Source organism: Leptonychotes weddellii, chromosome 7 (assembly GCF_054177405.1).
Source record: "Leptonychotes weddellii isolate Sample4059 chromosome 7, ASM5417740v2, whole genome shotgun sequence".
NCBI classification, from domain to species: domain Eukaryota; kingdom Metazoa; phylum Chordata; class Mammalia; order Carnivora; family Phocidae; genus Leptonychotes; species Leptonychotes weddellii.
The window spans coordinates 75,752,886-75,776,519 of record NC_138375.1 but is presented as its reverse complement, the minus strand read 5'-3'; the positions used below and the strand labels follow the sequence as shown (position 1 = coordinate 75,776,519).

Below are 23,634 nucleotides of genomic sequence, written 5' to 3'. Positions count from 1 at the left end.
GGTCTGAAGCAATTTTAACTTCTTTATTTTTTCTTTCCTGGTGACAATCTTTCTGAAGGATGAACAAATTTCCCTGGTGATAAAATCACTACAAAGGCTTTTTAGTTTTAGCTTATGATTACTCTCTGCTTGATTAGTCCCGGGCTGAAAAGACCAAAGTCCCTGAGATAACTGAGTACCTGCACTGGCTCTCAACATTTACCCCTGCAATTTAAGAGTATAAATAATGAGAATGTGTGCTCTGTCAGAGGAAGGGAAACTGCTGGGAGTAAAGGTAATAAGCAAAGTGGGTTAGAAACTGAACTATAGAGAACTGAGTGGGGGTGGGAGAATTCTCCCTAAACTAAGGAGTAGTAAAGTGAATATTTTATACAAAAATCGCTTTCTTTTCAAAAATTTTCAAAGTAGGTTTTTAATAATTTTATTAAAATAGCAGTTGGAAGTTAGGTAATTGCATATCCACCTGGGGCTGCATATATACATTTCAAGAACATGTCTGGAGACCATTTTTGAAAAGTCAGAGCCAAAGTTCAATGAAAAAATTTACAAATTAATATGAATATCTACCCATAGCAAAGCTTAGAGAATGGAAACTTTTGAGAGCAGCTTTCTAGTAGTTAAAAAATACACCACTTTAGGAAAAATTATTCCATCAGGACAGAAACATTAGACCATTACACTATCTATTCATAAAATGATATAAAAGTGGAAAATATAGGCCAATAAAAAAAGCAGCCATATATTGAGAAACTGTAATGTGTAGGTATATGGAAAATCATTTCAAAATAACATAACCATGTTATTTGAAGGATATAAACATGATTCCTAGTTTTTCCTCTAGCACAACTTTACCCAAAATCAAAAGCTCCTCTTTTTAGGGACTATGAACTTGTTTCCACTTTTCAGACCCCTAATCTAGAGAGGTTCCCACAGTATAGGGAGTAAAGGGTTTCCCATATTAAATACCCGCCATGTTCACAGGGAAAGATTTTTGTATCTTCTTGGATTGGCAGGTTTGTTCTTTCTGGATAATTCACCTTTGGGGCAAATTCAGTTTCCTACTCCATAGAATCAATTCAGTATCAAAATAAAAAGTACAGGGTCTCAGTGCTTCATTACAAAAAAGTGTCTTTGTTCAGTCTCAATAAGTGATTCTAAACGGGCATGGTAGTGGCCCCTGGGGCATTCTGGAAATTTGTAGGGATATTTTTGGTGGTCAAGATGATTGGTAAGAACTATTGGCATTTAGAGGAAGAAGGCCAGGGAAGCTGGAAATCCTGCAATTTGCAGGGCAGTAGAGCACAATGAAGAATTGTTTTGCATCCCACATGGTTTTCTTTCTTTCCTTTCTTTCTTTCTTTTTCTTTTTTCTTTTTCTTTTTCTTTCTTTCTTTCCTTCCTTCCAAGATTTTATTTATTTGAGAGCACATGAACATGGTGGGGAGGGGCAGAAGGAGAGGGAGAAGCTGACTCCCCACTGAACAGGGAGCTCCACACGGGGCTCGATCCCAGGACCCTGGAATCATGACCTGAGCCAAAGGAAGATGCTTCACTGACTGAGGCATGTAGCCCCCCTCCCCCACACCCCGCCATGGTTTTCAAATGTTCCACCAGCTGTTCATGTCGTTGAAAACCCTGTTTATAATTATATGGGCTTAGAATGTAGATGTGTTTAACCAATACTCTCAAAGTACTTTTGGCATCATTTTAACATATACAGAATTTTCTAGGAATCCGACACCATGTAAATTGATGGGATTTTGTACTTTATGTTGTTCAGAATATTAATAAGCAACAGTGGTTTATATAATTTCCAAGAGTGATTTACCATATGAGAAAAATCTCATCACTGATGGCATCACTGCTCATGAAACTTGAGTCACTGATAAGAACACCCACATTACCCTGCATTTGTAGCTGTTGAATCCGCGGTAATTTTATGTACAGAACTAAGTATCTGACTACTGTATTATGCCTTCTTATGTAGATTTTCTAGAGCACTTATAATATTGATATGCATATTATTTTTTATTATGAGCTACTTTTCTTTTATTCCTTCTATATGTTAACTAGAGCATTATAATAATTTAGCTATCTTAAAGTAGGTGGATCATGTTATCTTTAGAATTCATTTCAAGATAGTAAAAGCACTACATAATATTTGTTTTAGGGGAGATATTTAGATGATCCAAGTGTCAGCTTAAATAAAAATGAATAGTTAATTCTTTTTTTATTATATTAGAGATTAATTTTCCCTATAATCTGAACCCGACTCTATCTCTTTTATCCTATGCAGAGTAGAAAATGCCTTTTATTTCTCTTAATGTTTCTTCCATAAATATTGTTTGTCAATGATGTTATTCACTGTGAAATAACCAAAAGGCAGGGGACAGGGGATCCTCCATAAAATACTACACTGAATATTTATCCTTTACCTATTCTTGTTTTAAAAAAATGAATTGTAGCAAATTTCAAAGTGGTAGAGATAGCACAAATGGTCAAAAGGATTAGAAACTTAAAGTATGAAGTATGAGACTGTAAATCATATGAGAATGATCAAATTGCTAAAATGTGTCATTTGTTTTCCCCAAAGACTATATATTTTTAAAAAGTGTCTTGTAATGGAACTGAGAAAGAGGGAGGCTACATTTATATAATAGCATTTAGAAATTAAACAAAAATGGTTGGAAATAGCACTGAGAGTGGAACGCTCAAAGAATAGGGTAAGAGAGAAGAAAACATTGCTGTATCTTCTGTCTTGTCTATTTCCTTTACTTCTTCCTGTGATGACTTCAATCCAAGTGTTTCTTACAATTCTGCCTTGTCCACACTCCTCTTCACTTGATCTTAGTGCTTACATTTTTTTGGGCAAAAACTATGCCAAAATATGCTAGTGAGTTAGCAGCCAAAATCCTGATGTTTACTTTGGCAGATGTAGACTAGTCTGAAGCTGTACCTCATTTTATGCAGTAGATGTCTTAAAAACTTATATGTAAATAGAATTTCCGTAAATAGAATTTCTTTAAAGGAAGAAGTGGGTTATTTACCTCTTCAATGAATCTTTTAATAAAGTGAAGGAATGTCTGGGAAAGCAAATAATCATTCTTCAAGTGATATTGCACACACAGACGTATACATGTGCGGACACACACACCACACGCACATCAAATTTGCCAGAGATGAGGTTTACTAGTATAATGATGGGCAGTCTTAAGTTCTCACCAAAGAGATAATTTAGAAGAATTTCTTGGTCAGCTATTTGCTATTCTAATTATTGCTAGTCACCTTATTTTACATGGTCCTAGACCAAAAGGTCATGGAATAATTTCAACAATCTCTGCATAATTTACATTTTACAGTCTGGTTTAATAGGGAATATAACTGTTGACAGAGTCACTTTTGAATACAAAATATAATTTTTATGTCTTTGTTTTGGGGCCTGGGAAACTAGCAAGTGCCCCTACTCTCTCACTGACATTCCCCAATCCCTCCCCCACCAAAAAGGGTTTTTGTTTTTTTTTTAAAGATTTTATTTTTATTTATTTGACAGAGAGAGAGATAGCAAGAGCAGGAACACAAGCAGGGGGAGTGGGAGAGCGAGAAGCAGGCTTCCTGCTGAGCAGGGAGCCCGATGCGGGGCTCGATCCCAGGACCCTGGGATCATGACCTGAGCCGAAGGCAGACGTTTAACGACAGCCACCCAGGCGCCCGGTTTTTTTTTTTTTTTTTAAAGCAAGAGGTAATGAATAAATTTTGTTTCCTAAGATAAAGGGGGAAAGAAAAAAAAACCTAGAAAGATATGAAACATTAATATTAACAAGATAACATGTCTATGATACCTTCAAAATGACAAGGTTTGATTTTAAAAATTGATCTTTAACAAGAAAAAGAAATATGGGCAATTAGGAAGTAATGAAGACCCTGTCAATATAGCTATGTTGATAATAACAGGTAAGGGAATTCTTGAGAAAATCTAATTTATAAAAATCAAGAGGTCTGTAATATGCATTATTGAGTCCCACTGGGATTAACTAATGAATTTATGAGCTCACCAGCAGTTATTTTTAGAGAGTTATAAAGAATTAGAGAAATACCAGAGCACTGAAAAATAATGTGCCTTCTAAAAAGAAATAAAATGTAACTACTAAAATTCATTTTAAAATGAATTCTAGAGCTTCTAAGAAGAACATCATTAACCACCCACCCCCCACAACTTACCAATATTTGAACAGAGAAGAGCTCCTAATGGAGACTCTCCCAAGTTAGAAGGCGAAAGTGTGAGACTCAGCCACTGCTGTGAGTAGTAAGTGGAGTGGAGTGAGCTGTTCATTGGGACCGTGTGAGGGAAATGCCAAGAGCAGCTTAGTAAACATGTTGCATTGCCTTGTTAAATTGTGTAAGAAGTAGGCAAATCTCTTTGCATTGCATGGAAAATGCAATACGGTTAAAGCTGAAATTGTGTTGAGACCTGAAGGCAAGTTGTCAAGCTTAACCAGAAATAAGAGACAGGCTGAAACAAAGACATAAACTCAGTGTTAGAAACTTTTGGGTCACATGCAGCTTCTGGGCATCCTGTCTTTTCCTTCACCTTCTTTTCTAGATTTCTCATCTATGGAAGGAGAGTTGGGGGTGAGGTGGGGGCTGGGTACGGCACAGGGCATCTCAGGACCCAGGAAACAACTCTAGGCAGCAAACTTACTCTTAGGCAGAGTAGACAGCCTGCAGTAGCTGTGGGTCTCTGATATTAAACCTAGAAGACCTCTCTCTCTAATCAACCGCTTAACCAATAAAAAATGGATACATTTTTATTGCTTCAATTGCCTATCAAACCCAGACAGCCGGTGTAGAAGTGCTTTCTTTGGTTTGAATTCTTGTCTCATGTAACACTCCTACTGTTGCCGCAAGGCCTGACCTCCAGGGATACTGTTTCCCTTTAAAATCTGAACCTAGGTTTGGGCAAACGCTCCCTTTTTCCAGTTTCTCTTTGTCATTTTCCAAAGGAATTTTACTAAGGAATTGTAAGAGGATAGAGCCCTGAACAAGGGAATGCAAAGAACCAAAAATATAGTCATTTCCATAAGTACAGATTCCTAATTCTATTATTCCCAACACAATCATCAGCAAAGAACTTTACTGGACTCCATTTTAAAACAGTGCTCTGCCCAACAGGGCTGGTACAACCTGACAGGTATCTTGTCAGGCTTTCCTTTCTCCTGGCTTCTCTGTCTGTTACTAGATAGATATCAATGACTTAGGGCTGCTAGTTTGACTCTGCATGTATCAGGGGAAGGTGAGGAGCTGGGGAGTGGGGAGGGAGGGAGGGAGAGAGAGAATGAACTGCAAAATACTTTCCTTACTTCAAAACCAAACTAAACCAAACCAAACCATTTACTAGTTCAAATATCCAAATCTTTTGTGGTCCTCCTTTCTCAAACGTGGAGTCTACTCTAAATGATATATTTTGTGGGCAGATAGTTTTTCCAGAGGTTCTGTGATTGATTAATTCATACATTCATACATGTATTTATTATATGCCAGGCACTATTTCTTGGGGCTGAGGATGCAGTGGTGAGCAAGATAAATAAACGCACCACTCTTGTAGCATATTGCTAGTGCAGATGACAGACAATAAACAAGTAAACCAGCGAACATGATAATTTCGGAGAGTCAGAACACTGTGAAGAAAACACAGCAAGGGGATGTGAAGAGAAAGAGGAAAGAAGATGTGGTGGGACGAGGAGAGACGGTCATCAATGTAGACGAGGTGAAGACTTCTGACCTGAGACATGAAGGGCAAGGCAGACAAAGGTCTGGGGGCAGAGTGCAGTCGGCAGAGTTCTGGAGGAGCAGGAGCAGAGGCTCTGAGGAGGAAAAGAGCTTGTCACAGTTGAGGAACTGAAACGCTAAAGTGACTGGAGCACTGTGGGTCAGGAGAAGTGGTAGAAGATGATTCAGAGGTGGGCAGCCTCCAAGTCACAGGAGGTATCGGAGGCCATAGTGAAGGGTTTGGCTATTATTCCAAGTGCAGTGAAAGAGCTGTCTGCAGAGTTCTGAGCAGAGGAGAATTAAATGTGACTTGTGTTTTAAAAAAGAAGACAGGTTGGTATGTGAATGGTGGATGGATTATGGGGAGTTAGAATGAAGGACTACATTTGTCCTGATTGCATTTATCAACTCCACCCACCTCTAGAGCGTTCTCTGGGGCACACTCTTTGGAATATAAAATCCACTTACTGATAGTTCACATAAATAAATTAATGATATAGTAATAGTAATATGCAGTAAGAGTTGAAAGAGACTAATAAAATAGTATTTCCAAGAACTGGATACAAAATGGAGTTGAACTAGGAAAAACGGTTTCCTAACAATTTTGCTCCTGTGATTTATGCTGATAACCCTGCTTTCTCAGCCCTTAGAAGCACTGTTGTATGTGGTGGGAAGGTACTGGGAAGGCGAATATGCCGTCACAGCATTCCATTTCTGCAAGCAGTCCAGAGGAGACTGCTGGGCTTACTCTCCACAGAGTTCTTCATTTCTATGAATGGACACAACATTCTCTTAACTACTGCAGCTCAAAGCCTCTCAGCCATCTTTGATTTTTCTCCTCCCTTGCTTGTGGTCTCCTGATGCAGTTACCAAATCCCAACAATTACACCTTAGCAAAGTTTTTCCAATCTCCGTCTCCTTTTCTAATCCCTCTGTTATCACTCTAGATTTAATGACCTATCATTTAGAATCTTGAAACTTCCGCCTAACTCATTTCATTGCCTTCAACCTCTCCTCCTCTATTTTGTACCTCACTTGCTACCAGATGAAAAATTCTAAAGTATCATTTGTGTCACATGCCTCTTTCTCTGTTCAAAAATATCCAATAGCTCTCCATAATCTATTAAATCAAGTAGAAATTCCTTAATATGGTTTAAAGCTCTTCATTCTCTGGTTCCAGACTTCTTTTCTGAGTTTATTTCTCAATTCTTCTGTAAGTATCCCCTATCCTCCCAGGACCTGCTCAATTGACATTTTTAAAACCTTTTCAAAATCTCAGGTACTGGACATCTGTGATTCTGAAGTTCAGCCAGAGAAGAAATTATCATTTCTGGTTTTGAAGTTTTGAAGAGGCAGGGGTCAAACTTTATTCATTTTGAATGCAGATTGATAAATACACCTTACATTGAAGTGTATATTAGCTTTTGGAGTTAAGAAATAAATTCGTCTAAAATTGGAATATAATGACAGTTGGATATGCTATAACTAAAAGCTGAGGGAAGTAGAATGTTTTTCTTGCTCTCTTCAAAAAACTGACGAGGTGATGATCCGCAGTCCATTAGCCACTAGTTGATAAGCACTGACAAATACTCAAAGTATCTTCCAGATCTCTTTAGATAAAATGTTGTGCTTATCTAGTAAATACAATTTGCTAGCATCAAAAGAGGTTTAGATAAGTGTCAGAACTGAGAACTCTAGAAAACTTTACTGTAATTGTTCGAGAGCTTGTATTCCCAAGATGTAGTTGGCTTGGTCTAAATTTAGATGCAGATAGAAACATACCAAATATAAAAGAGTAAAGATGTGGAAAGGACCCTGGGTAAAATTTTATTCAACAGTTTCATTTCCAGGTAAGAAATCTAAAGTTAAGAGAGGTTGTGATAGGCCAGAGGCACACAGACATTTTGCCCTAATATAGTCAATATTTACAAATCAGTAAAACACTGGAATAGTAAAAAATTTCAGAAGATGTATGTCTGATTGCTTTAAGATCCAGTTCAATATTTACTTCCTCTAATAAGCTGTCTTTGGTTAGCTTTACCCCATAGTAGCTACCCCCTTTCTTTATGTTTCAGTATTTTGTATTTAGTGTATACTCTACTGTCATATACCTGTTTTGCTTAACTAGTTATTTCATGTATGAAAAATACCTTGCTTTATCTCCAGATCCTTTGGTGGAGGGTAATGCTTCAAAACATTTTATTCCAGAAATCATGGTTGAGGATTAATAGATGTTTGTTATATAAACAACTGGCTGGAACAGAATTCACCAGAAAACTGATGCTTATTAAATGCTATTAAAATATAATAAAGCATGGAATCATAAGCCTTTTCTGTGGTTTTTGCATTATTTTAATGATAATTCCCATTTTGAAATTAGGGAAAAGGAGGCATACAGAAGATCATGGCAGTAAAAACTTGTGAATTTAGAAAGCAAAGTGCTACTGGTATTCTGAATACGTAGATAAACTACTATATGAATTTTTGTAACCACACCTTCATTTGTATTGCTTTGTCAGGCTTTCAAAAGCAGACATGTTTGTCTCGCAGCCAACAAAAGGAGCAAGAAAGCAGAGAGTCAGGAGGAGATAGTAAAGTAGTCATAATAGATTGCCCAAGTTACTTAAATTATTTTGAATTATACTAAAGCCTATAGGCCAATTTGGGGAGAACTGATATATTTACAATACCGAGTGTTCCAATCAATGAACATTACATATTTTGTCACTTATTTAGATCATCTTTAATGCTTCTTAATAAGGCTTTATCATTTTCTCCATAGAGAATTTGAACTTCATTTTTAATTAAGCTAATAAGTACACTTTTTATTTTGAGATAATTGTAGATTCATAAGGACTTATAAGAAATAACAGATTCACCCTGTGTCCCTTTTATACTTTTCCTCAATAGTAATATCTTGTAAAACCATATTATAATACAACAGTGCTCTAAGATACAGAACATTGCCATCACCATAAATATAACTCATGTACCCTTTTATAGCCATGCTCACTTCTCTTCCAGCCCCTCCCTCACCCCGGCAACCACTAATCTGTTCTCCATTTCTATAATTTTGTCATTTCAAGGAAGTTATATAAATGGAATTATACAGTATGTAACACCTTGGCATTGGCTTTTTTATTCATCTTAGTTCTTTGGAGATTTATCCAGATTGTTTTGCATCAATAGCTTGTTCCTTTTTATTGCTGAGTAGTATTCCATGGTATGGATGTACTACAGTTTGTTTAACCATTCACCTGTTGAAGGACATCTGGGTTGTTTCCAGTTTTTTGGCTATTATGAATAAAGCTGCTAAAAACATTCATGTACAAATTTTTGTGTGAGATAATCTTCATTTTTCTGGGATAAATGCCCAAGAGTGCAACTGCTGGCTAAATATTAGTTACATGCTTAGTTTTTAAAGAAACTGCCACGCTATTTTCCAGAGTCATTGTACCACCAGATGGTCAACCATGTCAATGTAACTGAGTTCCAGGAAAAACTTGGACACCAAGGTTTAGGTGAGCTTCCCTGATTTGCAATACTCCATGTGTATTCTCACACATTGTTGCTGAAAGAAGACAGCACTGTTTGTGACTTGACTTGAAGAGGACCACTGGAAACTCATCCTTGGAACTTTCCTACACTGTGCCTTACATGTCTCTTCCTCGACCGATTTTAATTTTACCCTTTTGCTATACCAGGCTGTCGCTGTGACACTAACAGCTTTCAGTGACTTCTGTGAGTACTTCTGGCAAACGCTCAAACCTGAAGGCAGTCTCAGGGACACGCGCTTACATTGGTATCAGAAGTGACAGTGGTCTTGGGGACTCTAGAAGTTTGTATCTACGAAAACATCTTGCTGGGCTTTTGACAGGAATTATGTTAAACCTGCACAGCAATTTGGAGAGAAAGAACATCTTTACTATGTTGAGTGAAACTTCAAACATGACGTATTTCTTAGCTTTATTTTTTAGTACGGCATATTTGGTGACACTACTATAAATGGATCTTTAACTACTTGTCATTGGAATATAGAAAGACAATGGACTTTTTTATTTTATTTTTTTAAAGTTTTTTTTTAAGATTTTATTTATTTTTGTTGACAGAGAGATAGAGAGCACAAGTAGGCAGATAGGCAGGCAGAGGGAAAGGGAGAAGCAGGCTCCCCGCTGAGCAGGGAGCCCGACGCGGGGCTCGATCCCAGGACCCTGGGATCACGACCTGAGCCGAAGGCAGCCACTTAACTGACTGAGCCACCCAGGCGCCCCGACAATTGACTTTTGTATAATGATTCTGTACCCAGCAACCTTGCTAAATTATACATTTCAATGTTATGTAATTTTATTTTATTTTTTTTAAAGATTTATTTATTTGTCAGAGAGAGAGAGAGCACAGGTGGAGGGAGCGGCAAGCAGAGGGAAAAGCAGGCTCCCTGCTGAGCAAGGAGCCCGGTGCGGGACTCGATCCCAGGACCCTGGGATCATGACCTGAGCCAAAGGTAGATGCTTAACAACTGAGCCACCCAGGCGTCCCACTAAATTATACATTTCATCCAAAAGATTTATCTACAGACTTTGAATTTTCTACATAAATAATCATATGTGAAAAACTTCAGTTTTTTTTCTAATTCTTACAGCTTTTATTTCCTCCAGTTATAAATTAAGGAAAACTTTTAAAAAATAGCCTCAAATGTATTTACACCACTAATTATTGAGAAGAATATGATATCACATGAAGCTAATTATTATAAATAAAACAAAACTGGCATGAAATGACCACATTTTTTATTTTGATTGATTTCTTGATGTTAGACTTACAAAAGACCTAGCTCTGTCAGGTAATGTCATCTAGTTGCTGACTGTTGGTCATGAAAGTTTTCTGTAACCTTATAACAGACACTGACAGCTTCTGGAGTGTCAGTTATGCTCCTAACAATGTGATTTCTTTTCATCCTTGTTAGTAATGTAGAAATAGACTATTTTTGTTACCTTCAGCCTCCAAGTCTAGAGTTGCCTTCACGCTGTCTGGTAATACTTTAATTTCCTTACCAGTTCTCTTCCCCAAAGATTTCCTCTCTGAATATCTTAAGAAAAAAAAAAAAAAATCCCAGGATGCAACTGCCTTGTACATGGCAAGAATCTTTAAAGGATCCTGAACTTACTGACACAACAGCATTAATACATAAAGAATAACATCTTCCATTAAGATAAAGATGCACTCATTTTTAATTAAATACATGTATTCACAAATATGTAAACATAGCAAATTCCTACTTATGGACTAGTTTAGAAAATGACATCGAAACATATTACACAGGACTGAATACTAAATACCACATGATATTTCAGATTATCAGGATAGGGAAAATTCATGAGCACTCAAATTAACATTAAGTTCCCCTAGGGACTGATTTACAATAAAGATTGAACAGAACCAGATATGGCTAAACAATTACTAGAAAGAGTTATGAAAATTATTTAGAATTGTAATCCTTATTGCATTTATACTGAACTTTATCCTAAAAAAATTTCAAAACTCTAATTGGGCTTCCCATATAGATTTCTGTGCAACTGTCCAGAAGATTTCTAGACTGAAATCTTTCATTATTGTTCAAGGAACTTCTTCTCGGGAATTAAATTTACTTCTGGGTTTGTAAGAACTCTCTTTTTCAAACTTTCCTTTCTTTTTCCTTCTTTCTTCCTTCCTTTCTTTCTTTCTTCCTTCCTTCCTTCCTTCCTTCCTTCCTTTCCTTCCTTTCTTTCTTCCTTCCTTCCTTCCTTTTTCTTCCTTCCTTCCTTTCTTTCTTTCTTTTGTTCTTTCTCTTTCTCTCTTTCTTTCTCTCTCATTCTTTCTCTCTCTCTTTCTCTAAAAGAGAAAGAGAGAGAGGAGGGGGAGAAGGAGAGAGAGAATCTTAAGCAGGCTCCACGCCCAGTGCAGAGCCCGACTTGGGACTTGATCTTGACCCTGAGATCATGACCTGAGCTGAAATCAAGAGTTGGACACTTAACTGAATGAGCCACCCAGTCGCCCCTAGGTTTGTAAAAACTTTTAATTGAGGTTTGAGATGCTGTAATGGATGGAAAGTATATTTTACATGTGTTACAGAATTTGGCAAATACGTATTATTCCCCCTTCTTTGTTTTGTATTCTGGCTCTAAATAACATTACAAATTTAATTTTAATTTAATCATAAATATAATTAAAAAGTCCTCCCCCAAGTATTTTATTATTTAAATATTTTATTTATTATTTTATATAGAGAGAGTCTGAGTAGGGGGAGGGGCAGAGAGAGCAGAAGAGAGAGAATCCTAAGCAGACTCCACACTGAGCCAATATGGGGCTTGATTCTAGGACCCTGAGATCATGTCCTGAGCCAAAATCAAGAGTTGGGCACTTAATCGACTGAGTCAGCTAGGCACCCCATCCCCCAAGTATTTTAAAATCAGGGTGAGAATTATTACTTGGATCTTGTTAAAGTAGCAATGGATAGGCATTATTTCCCAAAGAATCTCAAATATATCCTTTGGGTATCACTACTAGGTGGATAGAATCTATTATTTTATTTCTATTCCACAGACAAAATTTAAAAAGTCATACTGATGGGAAAGCCCATGAATCCACTTACAAGGTTAGTTAAGGTGGAGGATTAATCTGCACAGTAAAAAAGAAAGATGTTGATTATTGAAAATAAGATGTCTTGGGGCGCCTGGGCGGCTCAGTCGTTAAGCGTCTGCCTTCGGCTCAGGTCATGATCCCAGGGTCCTGGGATCGAGCCCCGTATCGGGCTCCCTGCTCAGCGGGAAGCCTGCTTCTCCCTCTCCCACTCCCTCTGCTTGTGTTCCCTCTCTCGCTGTGTCTCCCTCTGTCAAATAAATAAAATCTTTAAAAAAAATGAAAATAAGATGTCTTCTTCAGTTAGTCAGATTTCAATGCTTCTGGGTCAACAATTTATATCCATTAGAAGAAAAATGAAGACTGTGGTAAACTTGCCTAAAAGAAGTTGCAAATGAAGGAAAACCTACATTATCAAGACAAAAGTACCTTAGGATTCCCATTAATAAAGAATGCTATAACCCATTTACTAGAAAAATATATTTACAAATTGTATAAAGGGGGGCTAAAAGTTATACACCTTTACAGTGATTTAACAGTGAAAAATTTTAATAATATCATTATATAAGAAAATAGTAGCAGAGTTACTTTTGCTTGTTTGTTTAAGAGTTACTTATCCATATCTGTTATTGAAAAAAGCATCTGAGATGACTTATATATATATATTATAGTAGGATAGTGGAAAAAGGAGTGAAGAATAAAAGGAGTTAGAGAAATAGGATAAAGGCAGGGATAAGGTGAGATTAATACATAATGTTGATTAATACAAAGACCTGTACAATTGATGGATGATGACCAAAATTTGACTGCACTTCTTATTAACCAATACAAAGAAGGTTATACAACTGATCACGATGCACTGTACCTAGGTAATAAAAGCAAACCAGGTGTGAAGAACAGCTGTTTTTTATACTTGTGTCCTTAGTGCAGACTTATGCTATGACACTACAGAGCAACTTGGGAGAAGTCACTCAGAGGACATCCAAATAATGTGTTTCAGGTGACCTGATAGTCTGTAATACTCTGGCTTGTTCAAGAGAAAAATTAATCATGTCTAAAGGAATGGATGGACAGTATCTCCTTTATATAACTCTTATGATTTTTTAGATAGTTGTATTATTTGTATTTTTGCCCAATAAGATTTGAGCAACAGAATTGTTGCTGAGGTTACATTCTCTGGCTGAACTTGGATGACATTATTTTTGTTATTTTGGGGTCATCAATATGCTTTAATATCTACTCCAGAGGTTATAAAGCCTAACTAGGATATGTGCCCGAATAGATGATTCCTCTATAAAAAATGGGGGCTAAGGGAGTGCTTGTGGGGAGGAAGGGCCAAGATTTGCTCAAAAAAAAAAAAAATTCTGACTTCATTTCAATAGATGAATAAGTAATTATAAAGGTCCTGTATTGGATAGCATGTCTGTAAAAACTTTCAGCTTAGGTATTACTGCAGCCACAAATCATCACTAATAAATAGCCCATAGAGGGGTGCCCTGGCTGGCTCAGTTGGTGGAATATGCCAGTCTTGATCTCAGGGTCATGAGTTCAAGCCCCATGCTGGGCCTAGTACTTAAAAAAAAATAGCCCATAGAATGTGGAGAATTTTAAAAAATTCAATTTTAAGCTAGTAGGTTTAAAGTTGTAGTATGGTTGTAATATGTATTCCTAGTAATTATCATCATCATTAAGAAATAAAAGTTAAGGAGCGCCTGGGCGGCGCAGTCGGTTAAGCATCCGACTCTTGGTTTCGGCTCAGGTCATGATCTCCTGGTTGTGGCATCGAGACCCACCTCCGGCTCTGAGCTCAGCAATGGAGTCTGCTTCAGATTCACTCTCCCTCTCCCCCCTGCTCACTGTCTCTCAAATACATAAATAAAATCTTAAAAAAAAAAAAAAGAAGTAAAAATTCAAACTAACTGAGTATTTCCTGTGTTCCTGGCATGGCACTAAGCACTTTATCATACTAATTCATGTAAACCTGAGAATAATTTTTGCAAAGCAGGTGGTGTTGCCCTCATTTTGCTGATGAAAAAACTGAAGTCTGAAGAGGTTATGGAGCTTGCTAAAGGTCTCAATGCTAGTAAATAAGAACTAGGGACTTTGTTTTGTTCACCCTTTATTCGATTGCCTAGGGCCATGCCTGACACCTAAAAGCTTCTGCATAAATATTTGTTGAAAGAGTGGAGTCCAAATGCCAGACTATTAAACTACAATACAGGGCTACTAGGGTATAAGCCAATACATGGTTTCTGTTTAAGGCAGGGGATCCCTTACTTCTTTCTTAAAGTAATGAGCCCTACTGTGTTGACTTCTTGTTTTGGTAAGTTAAGTGGGAAAATGATCGCTATCTTTGATATGCCAATGTAGACTTTTAGAAGACATTTTGGTGTGTTCAAGATTTTTTTTTTCCATATTCATATTCTTTTCCTGAGCTAGTAAGCTCAACTAGATCAAAGAATGGGTTTGAATACTAAATGATTCACCTAACTTCACAGAATAAATATCCTCTATATATCACAATACAGACTGAATCCTGTAAAGGGTTCAGGAACATTCACAATTACCCTCTGTTGACCAGAGGGAGATAAAACTGGAACATATGGATGCTTCAGCAAAAGAATAGCCCAAACTGGAAAACAGTTTTCTTACCAGTAGGTAACCAGTATACCACAGGCAAAAAAGAATGCAAACATTTAATGCATTTTTCTATTTAATTTCCGTCAACTCTCTTCTCCTTTCCTCATTACCTCATGAATTTAATCGTTTAAAGCCAGATGAAAACCTGCTGTAAGCTCTGTTTTGCTGGTTAGATTTTAAAACGGTGGGTGTTAAACAGAGAAGTTAGCATAGGAGCCATGTCACCAAATGAAATGATGACCCACGCCAAAGTGCTATGGTATGGAAACAGGTAGGTCAGTATGGGTCATAGGTCAGCCCAGGACTTTGAAGAAATCTGTGTATCTGTTCTTTCTTTATATCCATATCATTATCTTTTTTGCTAAAAAAGCACCTTGAATGTGTCTTGACTGAGGGAAGATGAGCATTTGCTCCCAGATGACTACGGATAGCAATCTTTCATAAACCATAAATGCAAACCTATTGGAGAAAAAGCCTCAAGGTCAGTTCTTCTAACTTTAGACAACCAATCAATAGGTCATTTCCTAAACATGAGGTTTCTATGCAACCACTCCAGAGCAGTATTTTTAACAAGAATAATTTTTTCCAACATAGTGCAAAAAGCTTGTTGTAGACTTACAACATTTTCAGAATGTTGTGAAAGAAATTTGTAACAGAAAGCAACATTTTCACTCATATAACTCACTTCTCTTCCTCACAGGAAAGAGCCCCCAAAAGGATGAAGGGCAATATGGCCTCAGTGAAATACGCTGAATTGTAAAAATCTAGATTCTCATCTTTAAAGGTGAAATAATGAAAATGTTAAGAATCTGGGATGATACAATGCACAAGACACTGAAATGTAGTATCTACAATAATTAGTAGAGAACATTTTTTGAAATTTTGGGAATGATTTTTGCTTAAAATTTAAACTTGTATTTTACATATGCAAGTCAAAACACTGTACTGACTTTATAACTGATAATACTTCCTGCTTTATTTCAGATTTACACTGGACCTAAATATAACAGTTGAAGTTTTATGACCACAGAGAAAATATCCAACTTATTCAGAAAAGTGACTATCTTTTTTTTTTTTTTAAGATTTTATTTATTTATTTGCGAGAGAGAGAACGAAAGAGAGAGAGCACATGAGAGGGGGGAGGGTCAGAGGGAGAAGCAGACTCCCCGACGAGCAGGGAGCCCGATGCGGGACTCGATCCCGGGACTCCAGGATCATGACCTGAGCCGAAGGCAGTCGCTTAACCGACTGAGCCACCCAGGCGCCCCAGAAAAGTGACTATCTTACAAATTAAAGTTATAATTAAAGAAAGCAGTTCTAGAAAAAATAATTTCATTAAAAGTGAGTGTTAATATTCCTAACTCTGGACTTAAAAAATTCTTTTCTCATAGTTCAGACAGCATCGTGGACAGTCATATTAGCTCATAATTGCATATTTAAAAAGAATATTATGTACTTAAAAATTATCAAATTATAAAATAAGACAAATAAGATGTATCATTATGAAGTACTGGTAACTCTTCACTTTGAAAAATTTCTCCTAAAAGTGACTGGAATAATCTTACAAGGCAAATTAAAACTTGTGGATTAAAACTATTTTAGATTTTCACAAGGGGAAAAAATAAGAATCTTTATATTTCTTAATCTATATAGTGACAGTCATTCTTGTATTATTCAATAGCCTATCAAAAAAAAAAATCTTGCTCTTTAATGAAGTCTCTGGTTAAACCACTTAAGTAGTGAAGTTTTAGGCCCCAGAACAAGACTATACAAATTTAAAACCGCTAGAAATGTTGACAGATGCTTAATTACAGTGTTACATATGGAGGAAAACATACACAATTTGAGTGGATATTTTTATGAACAATTATCATTTAAAACAACTTTGGGAATAAAATTCATTTGTAACTATGTCATTCTTAATAAAAATTATTCTGTTCAGTCAGTATTTTTTCTTTATTTCTACTTACCTAAGTTCATCACAATTTTTGCAAGTAAATTCAAACATGAAGATATTCTTTTGGTCAGCATTTCAAGTTCCAAATTTTCTTTTATTAAAAAACATAAAATTTAGTGATAAATTGTGTATAGTGATGTGATTCTGATGCTTTATATTGAGAAATGAAAAGCACTGATTTGAATGTATTCCTAGAACTCAGAATTATTAAATTTAAAAATAAATTTTATTTTAAAAATAACTTCAGACTCACAAAAAAGTCACAAAATAATAATATAGTTGACTTCTAAATATCTTCAACCCAGATTTTCAGTTTTTAAAAACATTTGTCATATTTGTTTTATTATTTACTCTTTCACTTTGTGTACATACATACATATGCGTATACACAAATATTTTTTTCTGAACTATTTGAGAGTAGGTTGCAAATATCATGCCCTTTAGTATGTATTTCCTACCAACAATGAAATTCTGCTATGTAACTACAGCTATAAAATTCAGATTTTACATTGATAGGATACTTTTTTAAAAACTCTACCATTTGTTTGCCAATTTTGCCAGTTGTCCATACGGTGTTTTTACTGTCTAGTACAGAATCTAGTCCAGGATCACAGAATGAAAACTATGAAGGTTTAATAATTATTTCCTTTTATTTCCATCCATTTTTATAGATGTTTAAAAAGATAGTTTCATTTGGTTTCAATTTGAAACTTCAGAATGACAACACTAATTCTATCACTAAGATCTATGATAGTTTTAGTCAATTATCTGCATAAAAACATACGAATATGATTAAAATATTCCTGTTGAAGGTTATATATCTATCAGTGAGTAACAAATATCCATTTGACTCTATTTTATAAAGAAGCTTGCAATTCAGAAAGAAGAAAATTCCTATTTCAAGGCATGCCTTCCTGGGATTTTCTTGTTAGCTCTTGGAAGGTTATCTGAATTAAAATTTAAAAATCAATCAAGTATTCTATTTGCTAGGAATTACAGTAAAATATTTATTCGATGAAGGGAAGACTGAAATCAGTGACTAAAGTCAAGTTTCTAAAATATTTGAGGCTTATGTTCAACTATGACAATTTTCTTCCATAACCACTAGAAAATACAGAATTAACTGCATACATTGTTGCTAATGGCCTAGAAATAGTTTACACAGCTGAACTGAGGGACTTAAAATTTAAGATCTATTTCTGGCTACTCTATCAATATGCATGAAATTCTAGATAAGCCATTTAACTTTGATTTGTCCTAATTTCTCTATTTTTAAAAGCAGAAAAAGAAATGTTTGCCATACAGATATACTGCTAGGATTTTAGACACTTAATCTAGTGAAATCATAATATTAAATGTATCAAAGATCATAAATAATCATGATAAATATTATAAAGAGTAATGATAAATAAACCATTTGCTTAGGAGAGCAAGAAAGGATTTTACTGTTTAACCGATGTTTGTTGTAGTAAAAAAGAGAAAACACAAATGAGTAAAAAGAAAAAAAAAAAAAGAAAAATAGAAATCACCAGTAATCCTACCAACCAGAAACAACAAACTGGAATATATTATTTCAGACATTTTTTTCTATACATAAGCATACATATTTGTTTACAAAATGCATTACTTTAAGAATATAAAATTAATCATATTTCAAAATAAATACATTAAAATGTATTACACTGAGTGTTCTTGTTCTAGTTATCAGTTAACCACTGGTAACAATGATAAACTCTGGACAGTATATAACATACAGCTATTTGATGGCACTGAAGAACAACCTAAAGCAGATAGAAACTGAAGGAGATTAAACCTTTCAAATAGTTGGGTAGCTCTTCACCCAAAAGAATTCTTTCTGTAAGGTATAGGGTGGTTAGAATCCAAGCAAAAGGCTGCAGTCATTGGCTTGAAGTGTCCAGAGATAGTGTTGGGGGATACCAGAACAGCCGGAAACCAGGAAGGGAAATTCCTGGGGGGTAAAAAGAAGGAGCCAACCAGAGGGGGAAATTTGAAATCTGGGTACAAACTGCTTTCAGGTTTTTAGTTGAATTCTGAACTGTGTTGCAGGAGAAGATTCCAAGGAGCTGGTAGAAGGGCTACAACTGGAAAGTTAAATAAGCTGTTGCACACCATGAAAGAGAAAGTTTAGAGTTTTAAGCTGTTGCACATCATGAAAGAGAAAGTTTAGAGTTTGAGTCTTGTCAAATTAGAGAGGCTGGATTAACACCTTGGTCTTTCCACTGTGAAACCCAGAAAGAGTAAAGATAATGTGCCAGGTCTAAGGGTTTATTCTAAAACCAAATGAAAAACTCACCATAACAAAGTACAAAACACATCTGAAGAAATTCAAGGTCATTGACAGAATCCAAAAACTCAACAACTCGCCACCATAATGTCCATATAATAAAAACTTACTCGATATGCAAGAAAAAAAAAAAAGAGTAAACTGTGATCTGAAGTGAAGGGATGGGGGTGGTGGGACAAAACAATAGAAATGGATTTAAAGATGACCCAGACATTGGAATTAGAAAACCAAAACTTCAAAGCAACTATTATAAATATGTTCAAGAACTTAAAGAAGTGGCTTTAATAAGTGAAAGATATTTTAACAGACAAATCAAAACCTTAAAGCAAAAGCCAAGTGAAAATACTAGAACTGTAAAGTATAATATCTGAAAGGAAAATTCACTGGATGGACGAATACCCAACTGGAGAAAGCAGAAGAAAGCTTCAGTGAACTTGAAAACTCATCAACAGGAATCATCCAAGCCAAAGAACAGAAAGAAAAAAGATTGCTGAAAAAAAAAAAAAAGGAAACAAAGCCTGAGTGACCTGTGAGACAACATAAAGCCACTTAATTTTTGTGTAACTGGAGTCCCAGAGGAGAAGGAAAAAGGGACTAGGGAAGGAAAAACATTTGAATTAATACCCATGAATTCGAAATTAGGTAAAAAAAATTAACTTATGAATCAAAGAAGTCCAACAAATAATGAATAGGATAAATAAAAATAAAACCACATGGACACATCATAGTAAGACTACTACAACTCAAAGATAAAAAAACCTTGAAAGTAGCAGGGGTAAAAAAGACGTAATACATACAGCAGAATAATGATACAGAGGACTGTTGATTTCTCATCACTAACAATGGAGGTCAGAAGGCAATGAAATGACCACTTAAAAAAACTGAAAAACAAAAAACAAAAACAACAAAAAAAAACCCCTCATCAACCCAGAACTCTATTTCCAAACAGGAAAATACCTCTTAATTGAGTGATCAAGCAGAGAAAGACAATTATCATATGGCTTCACTCATTTGTGGAACATAAGGAATAGCACGGAGGACCACAGGGGAATGGAGGGAAAACTGAAGTGGGAGGAATCAGAGAGGGAGTTGAACCATGAGAGACTATGGACTCCAGGAAACAAACTGAAGGTTTCAGAGGGGAGGGGGGTGGGGGATAGGTTAGTGATGGGTATTAAGGAGGGCACACGTGGTGATGAGCACTGGGTGTTATATGCAACTAATGATTCATTGAACGCTACATCAAAAACTAATGATGTACTATATAGTGGCTAACTGAATATAATAAAAAAAATAAAACCTTTCACAACTATTAAAAAAATTAAAGTGAAATAATGTTAACTATGCTGGAATTAAAATATTAAAAAAGGCAAAATAAAGACATTTTCAGGTAAGTGATCAAAAGGGAGAATTTGTGGTCAGCAGACCTGCACTAGAAGACATACATGCCAGAGGAAATTCTTTAGGCTGGAGGGAAATAATACCAGATAAAACTTCAATCTACAAGATATGCCCAGTAATGGAAATGGTAAACATAAGGGCAAAAATAAATACCATTTTTTCTTCCATTAATTTAGAAGAATACAATAGAATATTTATTTACTTACTTACTTATTTATTTATTTATTTTTATGACAGAATCTTTAATGCAAAAATTATAACAATGTATTTTGTGGTTTTAGGGTACATGGATATAAAATATATGCCAACAGGGGCATGTGACTCTTGATCTCAGGGTCGTGAGTTTGAACCCTGCATTTGGTGTAGAGATTACTTAAATAAATAAAACTTTAAAGTAAAATAAAATATATGACAACAATAATAAAAGGATAGAAGGATAAATGGAAATACAATGTTGTAAGCTCCTTACATTTTATATGAAAATGTACAATATTAAATCTAAGTAGACTATGGTAAGGATGCACAGATCAACCCTTAATCTCTAGAGCAACCATTAAAAAATAACACAAAAATGCATACTAAAATGACTTTTAGAGCAATTAAAATACAAAAAAAAAAAAAAGAACAAGAAAACCTGGACAAATGGGGGAGACATAAACAATATATTAATAACTACATGAAATTTAAATGGGCTAGTTACTCCAATTCAAATTCAAATTAAAAAGGCTACAACACAAATGTTGGTGAGGATGTGCAGCAACTCAATTAGAACTCTAATAGGAGTATAACATGGTACAATCACTTCGGTAAAAATATTTGGCAGATTTTAATAAAATGTATATATATCTACATCATGACTTAGCTATTAGCTATTGATCCAAAAGATAAGAAATAGATAAGAAAACAAACAGATAAGAAAACAAATGTCTACAAAAAGGCATGTAAGAAAATGTTCATAGAAGCTTTATTCATAATAGCCAAAAATCAGACAGAGCCCAGCTGTCCATCAATAGGAAATGGATATAAAAATTGTAATATATTCATAAAATGGATACTACTTAGTAATTAAAAAGAATGACCTAGTGATACATATAACAATTTGGATGAATCTCAGTTAGGTAAAAGAAGCCAAACACAAAAAAAGTATATGCTCTAAATGGCATTTATGTAAAGTTTAAGAACAGGTAAAAAAATCTATGGAGATAGATTATAGCTCATTAGTCTACACCAGTCTTTCCTCTTCTTCCACAGTCTGCAATGATTTAAAATTTAGCGAAAGAATATGTCTATATTAATTGGATGGTGTTGGGTAACTCTACCTCAAAAAGATGAACTCATCTACTAAATTGCAGAGAACAGTCTAAAATTACTGCTAATAAGATTACAAAATCACCTTATTTGCTTATAAGATGGTGACATTCTAATCATGTATTCTTGGTGACTCTCCAAGTAAGGAACTTGTCAGATCAACATGGTGTTATGTTCAACATTTACAGGTAATAGACAGTTCTGGTTCTTAACAACTTGTCAACGATAAAGACAGTACTGTAAGAGCACTTTATCACTAAAGGATTTGCAAAGCTTCCAGAGAATGTTAAAAATTATAGTCCCAAAAGGACAGTTCAGTAAAAATTCACCAACCCTTTTTATTAAATAGACTACTAATATGAGTCATTACATCCCAAGGCAGCAGAACTAATGGGCATATAATAATAATTTAAACTCTGACATTTTAACAAAATATACGACAATGAAGTAACAAAAACAGGCAATGTACCTAATGTTTTCTAAGAATAAAGGAAGAAAATGTAGTATTTTTTATTTGAGTTGATTCAAAAAGTATTTGAAGTTCAAATATAGTCTGGGACCAAAGTAGCCTCACTCAAAAGAAGTTTTAAATAACTCTTAAGTAATTGGAGAATCCTAGTCTGATAGGACTAAATGAATTAATGTTCTTCATTTTTCTCCTGGTTTTAGAGGAGGAAATGGAAAGAAGCAGTTTTGACTATCATTGGCCTCTCCTCCAAGTAGAAATGCTTATTTCATTGGTTTAAAATTACCGATTTAAACTAATATTTAATAATCAGGATAATTTTCAGTACCAAAAAATACATTCAATCATTTATGTTTTACAGTACAGTTTTTTACATGAAAAAATGACCTGAATTTCTGTCATCTTTCGTTACAATATCAGTTGCTGTCAGAGTTAGGAAAAAATTATTTTGAAGAATCTCTAGGAAGTTGGTTGAACACATTTAGGAATATTATCAGATTGTATATTTCCAATAATTTTACATATATTTTATGGAGAGGATTGTGTTCCATGTCTATTGGCACAATGGCATAATGATTGGCATAATGATTACTGCATTTACTGTTTAGCTTATTCAACATTTAACTTTTCTTAAAGTTTATTCTGTGGACCTCTGGCTTTGTGGGATACTAACAGCTGTTGATTCAAGGTTATGTTCAAAGGAAAGCTCCTTATTGTAGCCTTTCTTGGAGGTATCAGTGTGCTAATGTGCACTGTGACACAAGGAAGGGAGGATTTCTTTTCTTTTTTGTTATTTTTTTTTAAAGATTTTATTTTTAAGTAATCTCTACACCCAACCTGGGGCTTGAACTCACATCCCAAGTTCAAGAGTTGCACGCTTCACTGACTGAGCCAGCCAGGCACCCCACAAGGGAGGATTTCAATGTGCACTATCTCCCAAACATATTTGGCCAATGAGTTTTCTTGGGACAGTTTTCTGGACTTCTATTTCACAAAACACACTTTGGAAAATTTTGGTCTAGAGGAAATACAGGTATCAGCGAGAGTTGTAGCAGGTTGGAAAAAAAAAGGAGAGAAAAGAAAGAGCAAATACTGTTTTAAGTCACTTGTTTCTCAGTGCTTATTTCCTTAACTGTAAAATGCTATTTACTAGCTGTAACCCTGGGCAAGTTCTGT

General features: G+C 35.3%; 1 protein-coding gene and 1 long non-coding RNA gene across 5 annotated transcripts in view; both read right to left on the bottom strand.

Moving 5' to 3' along the window:
- ARB2A (ARB2 cotranscriptional regulator A) overlaps positions 1-23,634 on the bottom strand; it is a 388,449-nt gene that overhangs the window by 4,439 nt on the left and 360,376 nt on the right. The window lies entirely within an intron of this gene.
- LOC145722650 (uncharacterized) lies at positions 8,096-12,302 on the bottom strand. The gene is made up of 2 exons (XR_014147054.1): positions 10,257-12,302; positions 8,096-9,990 (listed from the first exon to the last, which is right to left on the bottom strand). It is a non-coding gene; the product is annotated as an uncharacterized LOC145722650 (long non-coding RNA).